This window comes from Phasianus colchicus, chromosome 1 (genome assembly GCF_987193195.1).
Source record: "Phasianus colchicus chromosome 1, bPhaCol1.hap1.1, whole genome shotgun sequence".
Classification (NCBI taxonomy): domain Eukaryota; kingdom Metazoa; phylum Chordata; class Aves; order Galliformes; family Phasianidae; genus Phasianus; species Phasianus colchicus.
In genome coordinates, this window is record NC_143436.1 from 171,597,324 (window position 1) to 171,605,577 (window position 8,254).

Below are 8,254 nucleotides of genomic sequence, written 5' to 3' on the forward strand. Positions count from 1 at the left end.
TGCTTGTTCCTTTATGGAGCAGTCTTAGATGGTGATTAGGTTTTTCATTTGAGAACACAGGCCTTTCCATGCCTCTGACAGGAAAAGAAGGCTGCTTGGGAATCTGTACATCCTTTCTGTTTCTCTTTTGCCTTTGTTTTCAGGAACAATTACTTTATATTCAGCCAATGGAGGCACGGATGTAATCTGAACCATGCTGCTGAAGTGCAAACCTTTCTTTCTAAACTGTAGAGGTACACATATGTATGTATGTGCACTTAGAAGTGTAGGAAGTGTATCTTTAATAATCACTCCTGGTTGCATAGTGATTAGCTAAAATCACTGACACTTAGTTTTTCTAACTGAAGTTTTACAGTTTGAGGGAACTGGGCTTGTTTAGCTTGGAGAAGAGAAGGCTCTGGGGAAGCCTCACTGTGGCCTTCCAATACTTGAAGGGAGCTTATAAACAGGAGGGGGAATGGCTGTTTATGAGGGTGGATAGTGATAGGACAAGGGGGAATGGTTTTAAATTGACATATGGGAGGTTTAGGTTAGATATTAGGAGGAAGCTTTTCACACAGAGGGTGGTGACACACTGGAACAGGTTGCCCAAGGAGGTTGTGGATGCCCCATCCCTGGAGGCATTCAAGGCCAGGCTGGATGTGGCTCTGGGCAGCCTGGTCTGGTGATTGGCAACCCTGCACACAGCAGGGGAGTTGAAACTAGATGATCATTGTGGTCCTTTTCAACCCAGGCCATTCTATGATTCTATGACCCAACTCTTAAGGCCTGGAACACTTTCATTTTGAACTGGAGAGTCCTCTCAAAATATACTCTAAAAAGGCAGGAATTGGCTGATTAAAAATTATTTGTGGATTTGATACGTGGTCATTGTTATCTTTGGTAAGAACACCCTTCCCAGCCTTTTTTCTGAGCTATAATCACAAATGTGACTATTGCATTGTTCTTCCTATGCTGGCAGTCCCCATTTTATCCTGATTCTTAGTGCTTCAGGCACCCAAATAAAATGTAAGAAACTCACATTTCAGGACTTCCTCTGCCAGGAAGGTTTGAACTCTCATTTTGTTCTCCCAAGGAAGCTGCAGGTATGCATGCTTAGGGGATGTAACATCCGTGCCTGTCAGCAATGCTCACCTTTATTTGTAAGGAAATACTTAAGTAGTTTTTGGAGTTCATGCCCCTGTGTCATACCTCCCAGGTAGTTGTCCTGGCCAGCACGCTTGAGAGTCATTTTTCTGTGTGGTTTAGTATTAAAGTATTAAGTATTAAAAAACAAACAGCTTCGGAGAGAGTGAAGAACCCTCTGTTTCAGAATACCCCATTGCCTGCTGGTTAGCACACGCTCAGGAGAGGTAGACCTGAGAGAAGTCAACTTGTTTCTGTGTTCCTCTATCCCTTGATTCAAGTGTGCAGAATAACCCCAGACACTTCAAGGCGGGATTTGCTATTTAAGCAAAAAGTTTGCAGGATACACGCTGTGTGAAAGTTCTCTTATTCCAGTGACTGCTTTTGCAATAAATAGAATGTTTGCAAATAACAATAAATGCAGCACCAGTGCACAGGAAAAACTTCTTGTTGGTATTGTGGCTATTTAATGACTCACTACGTAGGTAGAATTCATTTCAAATGTTGTTTAAATGTAACTGTATTTGTCTATGAGAAACAGCTGTTCTTTCAGCCAGACTCAGCTGTTGTGTGTGTGGCATAATTCCCCCTAGTCTCACTTAAAATCCAATGGAGAGTTTGAGGTGTGTCCTGAAATTGCAAAGATGTTCTGGTTTGACTCACCCCTTCCATGAGAACAGCAGCACTCCCACTGACTTCAAACCCAGCTTTTGCTGTAATTCTCAGATGCTGACTAGGTAGCAGCTCTGAAAAGTGGTGCTTGAGGCGTGGCTGCGCTCTGACAGGAGGAAGGAAGAGCTCACATGATGTTCTGGAATCAGACTGCAACATGTTTTGGTCTCTTCAGTAGAAACACCAAACGAGCCGTAACTGCTGCACAATAACTACTTTTGATCTTTCTGCATTTCTATTGTTTCTGCTACAGAGAGAAGGTCTAAGATAAGGATACATTTTTTCCCCATTGGGACTCTATTTATAGGCTACAAGGCCAGCAGAGAATGTGGCCATCCAGCCTGACCTCTCGGGTGACAGACGCTGTAGGATTTCCCTTAGTTAATTGGTGTTTGGACTAGAGCTCCTCTTTTAGGAGCAACAAGAGATCTTGATTTCTGGGAAATTCCACCACAACTCTTGGAACATTTTCCCAGTGATTATTACCTGTTGTAAAAAATGTTTTCAGTATACACAATCAGAGTTTGTTTAGCTTTGTCTTCCAGCCACCGTACCTTATATGTAATAAATCTTCTATTATGGGTGTGTTCCCATCATGCCAGGAGTCCTGGAATGGCACTGACTTAAATTAAATCATTTGGAGCTCTTCTACCTACTGCATTTTCCTTTTTTTCTGCTTCCCCTTGAGGTTTTCCCTGATTATCTGATAACCACCTTCAGTTTTGAACATCAGAACTCAACCAAGAGAAAGCTATTTGCAAAAGCACCAATTTCGGATGCAATGTGTGTCTTTCTCCATAGTTGCCCATTTTTCATACTCCCAGCCACCTGCACGTCTGTGCTATCCAACACGTGCTTGAGCCCATGTTCCTGCTCAGCTCTCTTCCCACCCATACAGATGCAAACATTATTCAGCTTGCAGGCTTCTGCTGGGCTCTCATTCACATGGGGATCTTAAGGAGAAGGAAGAGTGGGGTTTGAGATGGGATACAGAATTTTAAGGGAGCTATATCAAAACATGCACTGCTTGCTAAAGTTCAGCATACTTAGGGATCCTGAAGGCTCAGTGGCAGGTCACTCACTACCTAACTTAGGGAAGGTTCCAGGGGGACCTCACTGTGGCCTTCCAATACTTGAAGGGACTGTATAAACAAGAGGGGGAATGGCTGTTTATGAGGGTGGATAGTGATAGGACAAGGGAGAATGGTCTTAAACTAAGGCAGGGGAGGTTGAGGTTAGATATTAAGAGGGAGTTTTTCACACAGAGCGTGGTAACACACTGGAACTGGAGGTTGTGGATACCCCATCCCTGGAGGCATTCAAGGCCAGGCTGGATGTGGCTCTGAGCAGCCTGGTCTGGTGGTTGGTGACCCTGCACATAGCAGGGGGTTGAAACTATATGATCATTGTGGTCCTTTTCAACCCAGGGCATTCTATGATTCTATATACCTGTCATCAGTATTATTCTCCTAATGCATGTTATCTGAAAACTTGAGTAGAGATGATGTTGTCTTTTTCCAGAGACTCTTCTAGGTCTCTGGAAAAAGTTTGAAATTGCCAAAGCCTGATCCATGCTTAGATTTTTAGGTAAATACGTCTTGTATGAAGATGATCCATTAAAATGACATTTTGAGACAAGTTAGTCAATATTTAATCCTTCTAATGCATGCTGAGCTAATTCTGCAGAAATTTCCTCCGTAGAAATGTCAAGCCAAACCTTCAATGAAAATGCAAGCATAATTACATCCCAATACTGCTACCTTTGTTCACCAAACATGTAATTTTATATAAGATACCACCAATCTTTGTCAATCGGCATTGGCAGTGGTACTACCCTTTTTTTTACTATCAGCTTTTCTGTCGCTGTGCCTGGAATCTGCAGAAGGCTGGCAGGTTTGGATTAGCCCAGGCTGCTCTAATGCCGCAAACACAAATCAATACAACCCCACATGTGAGAATTCTTCCAGTGGTCCAAAACTTCCCAACCGATTGATTGGAAAACCAGTGTTACCATTGTTACCATTTGCTGGATGCAAGTTTCTCCAGACCCGATTTTAAATTGATGTAACTTGAGCTGCTCTTATGTTATGTTCTTGGACCTGCATTGGAACAGAAAGTATTTGGCTGCAGTGCTGGAATATGGATCTATCATCTGTTCTCCCCTCACAACAGAACAGTAGTATTTACTAAACATCTGTATTCCTTCTGCATTCCAATCGACAAGTCAAATGTTCACACAGTAGGATAGTTACCATTCTTTCCTTTGACATACATATTAAAATCAGAAAAATCTCTCTCAACATTGCTGACCGGGGTTCTCCTGTCCTTTTAAGTTCTTTATCAGTTTATCAGAGTTATCATTTCCAAAGGGATACACTTCAGTTTCTCACTGCTTCCTGCCTTCTGATGCTTCCCCCTAAACCATCAAATATTTACATTACAGCTTCGGACCTCCTTTGCTCATGTCAGATTACTTGCTTGTACCTAAGCCAGCACTGTTTGGGGTTTTACGATTAGCTCTTCATTGTCGGTGCTGATCTGGGCAGATTTGTCCTGCTTGTGTGGTTCACTTCCTCAGTTAGGATATTATTAGAGCTTGAGGTCATTTTAAAATCCACAACAGGAACCTTTCAGTCCATTTGCTCAGACAGAAGTCACACACACCATGTTGCATCTCTTCCCTGCACATAGTGAGAGCTAATGTGGTAGCCAGCCACGCTGCTCACCGCTCAGCCGGTCTGCAGTCCATATGTGCTAATACATGATCTTGCTTTTATGCCAAGAAAAAAAGTACGTTTTCTTCTCAGCTGAACTGAGGGAAAGCCACAAGCAGCTCAGCAGCCTGTGCCTGCGGAAACCACCAGCACAGCCAAGCTGGTGCTGCCCATCATCTAACACCTATAATTCAGTTCAGGCAGAACCAGGTTGATCTGTTTCAGCCAACATGCCTGATCTGGCCTAAGCCCTGTGCCACTCCATGCCTGCGGCCAGTGCCTCCTGCATGGGTAGCAGTGCTCAGCCCAGGGGTGGAATCTGCCCTGGCACCCAGCAGAACAGCTGCCCGCAGCCTCCACCACTGCCTGCACTTACACGTGCATGCAAACATTTGTTTTACAGCTAGAAAACAGGTGATCCTGTTTATACAGGCCAGGATCCTGCATCAGGATCCATTCCCCTGCCTGACCTTCCTGTGAGGACTGTCCCAAACACCAGGACCAGGCAGACCCCACCAGCTCACAGCTCAGGTGCCATCACTTTGCCTTCCCCAGTTGCTTATTATGCCGGCTGCCAGCACTACAGATAAGCAATTAAAGGTCACTTTCTGTTTGTATTCTTTGGTGTCTACGATATTTTTTTCCCCAACATTACAGTTCTAGGCTGAAGGAGTGCTCATTTGTTCCCTCTTTCTCCTTCTGTTTCTAGTTTCTCGCTCTCCAAGGAAACCAAGTTGAGTGGCAAGGAAGGAGGCATTTCTACCTGCTGCTAACCAGACGTGTTGTAATGAAAAATGTGATCTTGATGAAATTTGGACAGCACATTAACAAAGACAGATCTCAGTCCCTAGCATCACAGCAGGTGTACTAAGTGCAAACATAATCCTGTATGCTTCAAAAGATTTAATAATGCAGCCTGTGTATTTATCCTGTGCTCATCCTTCTGCTCTCTGGCTTCGTTACAACTTCTATCATGTAATCATACTGACGACCTGTGTTTTTCAACCATTATTTTTTGGACTGCACTCCCTTTTGGAAATGCTGATGCAAAGGGGAGATGGGTCTGAAGCAGCCATGAAGAGTCTTAGAGTCTAAAGGGGACTCTAAGAAATAAGGGGACACACTTTAACAGGATCTGTTGTGATGGGACAAGTGGAAATGGTATCACACTAGAAGAGGGGAGACATAGATCAGATGTAAGTAAGAAGTTTTTTACAATAAGAGTGGTGAGGCAGTTGGCACTGGTTGCCCAGAGTGTGGTGGACGCCCCATTCCTGGAGACACCCAAGGTCAGGCAGGAGGGGCTCTGAGCACCTGATGGAGCTGTAGGTGTCCCTGCTCCCTGCAGGGCAGTTGGACCAGATGGCCCTTAGGGGTCCCTTCCAACCCAAATGATACCTGTGATTCTATGAACACAGCCACCTGAGCTGCAGTCTTCATTTTGTTTCTGGCTTTACAATCTGAGCATAATCTCAGTTTATTCTAGCATAAAGATGAAGACAAAGCTTTTTTCATCAGGAGTGAGAAACAAAAAGACCAAAGATCACAAATAACTTGTAAAATACTTGAAAGCTGTCGGATCAAAGGCAGTATAGTAAGTGCAAAATACTCAGGTATGAGGAAAGCATATCACCACATGTTTCAGATTCTTTCCTGTTTTGTGAATTTATTTACTCCTCTGCATTATGATAGAGGAAAGACATTTTTTCTCAGTGATTAATTTTTTTTTTAAATTGTGTTTCTAAAGGAAAAAAGCATGGCAAAACACTCACCAATGTAAGTTTGTCAGATGTTAAAGTAGGCAGTGAGTGAGATTCGAGTTTCAGTCCTGGGTACTCAGTAGAACTTTCAGAGCATTGCAAACACGTTTCCCCATCACCAATAATCTCTTTGTAGTATTATTTTATTAACAAACATGATTTATTAACAATTCCCTTCAAACCAAATCCACAACTATGACACATCCACTTGTTAGCAGGCACCCAAAATGATCAGCTTCTGGCATGACCACATACCTGTGCACAAGTTCCTCCATAGTGGTGCTGCTTGGGGCTGTACTCCTGTGGCCAGGCTACTTGCACACACCGGGAGCTGCTCAGCATTCAAAGCAAGGGCTGAGTGATGTCATGGAATCACAGAACCATTAAGGTTGGAAAGATCACTAAGTTCATCCAGTCCAACTGCCAACCCATCCCCACCATGCCCACTAACCATGTGCCTCAGTGCCAAACCTACACAGTTCTTGAACACCTCCAGGAACGTTATTCTACCACCTCCCTGGGCACCCTGTGCCAATGCCTCACTGCTCTTTGTGAGAATTTTTTTTCTAATATCCAACCTAAACTTCTTCGGATGCAACTTAAGGCCATTGCCTCTTGCCCCATGTCATCATAGGACACTCATCAGGATGGCGAGGCTCTGGCACAGCTGCCCAGAGAACCTGTGGGTGCCCCATCCCTGAAGGCACTCATCCAAAACAGGTTGGATGGGGCCTCAGGCAGCCTGAGCTGCTGGCTAGCACTGCCTATGGCAGGGGAAGCAGATGGATTTTAAGATCCCTCCCAATTCAAGCCATTCTGTGATCCTATCATTCTATGATTCCATGACACAGCACAGATTGCACAGCCACATCTTCCATGGTGTCCTGATGGTGATAAGCTGTGATCATTCTTAGACACATGCACATGCATATTCCTTCTCCTCTGTATGTTATGTTACAAGCTCCTCAGCAGGCATTTACCTTACTTCCCTGAACCTTCCCAGCAGCACTCCAGATGGCACTCTGCCTTTAGAGCTTTAACACCGCACGCCATAGCCGGCGTATGGGAGAGTGACCCAGCACGTGTGGATCCAAACAGGGCTACAGTGGGAAGGGCGGTGGTATGGGGCTGCAGCCTGCTGCTTGGCCTCGGCATGCCAACGGGGCAGAGACTTGTGCTGCATGGAAGGCTTATTTTCATGGTCACACAGATGTTTGCTGGGAACAACACTTTGAATTTTGGATTAAAAAAAAAATTAACTGAGAATTGCTTCCTCTTGGTCTTCTGTAGGCTGTGCCTACGGAAAGCAGGGAGATTCTCTGCATGGCAGCAGTTAACACAAAGGCCTCTTCAGATCCTTCTGTTGTTTTCACAGAATCGCAGAATGGCCAGGGTTGGAAGGGACCTCAAAGATCATGAAGCTCCAACCCCCCTGCTGCAGGCAGGGCCACCAACCTCCACGTTTAATACCAGACCAGGCTGCCCAGGGCCCCATCCAACCTGGCCCTGAACACCTCTAGGGACAGGGCATCGTTTTGTGGGAGAGTGGGTATATATTTAAAGCACATCTGGGTAATACAGGTAACAGTGGTTTGGGATAAATCAGTCGCTCTTGTGTAAAAATACACGGATTTCTCTTTTAAGAAGCCTCTCCAGAAGACAGTTCCATTCCGTATCAGCACGCCCTGCCGCAGCAGTCCCCGAATATTACTCATGGCGAGGAACACCCGCGCACACGCCAAGTGTGGCAGCGGACGGCACAGGAGAGCGGAGGGCTGAGATCACTGAAGCCTCCGCCGCCGCGGGCCCGCTGGGAGCTGTCACGGGGCCTCGGTGCCTCCGTCCCAGGGGCCGGGCCGTGTCATCCCGGCGCTCGGCCGGCTCCGGCCGTGGGCGCGGGGCGGGGGCGCCGCCACACCCCGGCGGCGGGCGGGCGAGGGCGGCGCGGCCCCGGCGGGCGCGGGGCGGGCGGTGCGGCGCTTC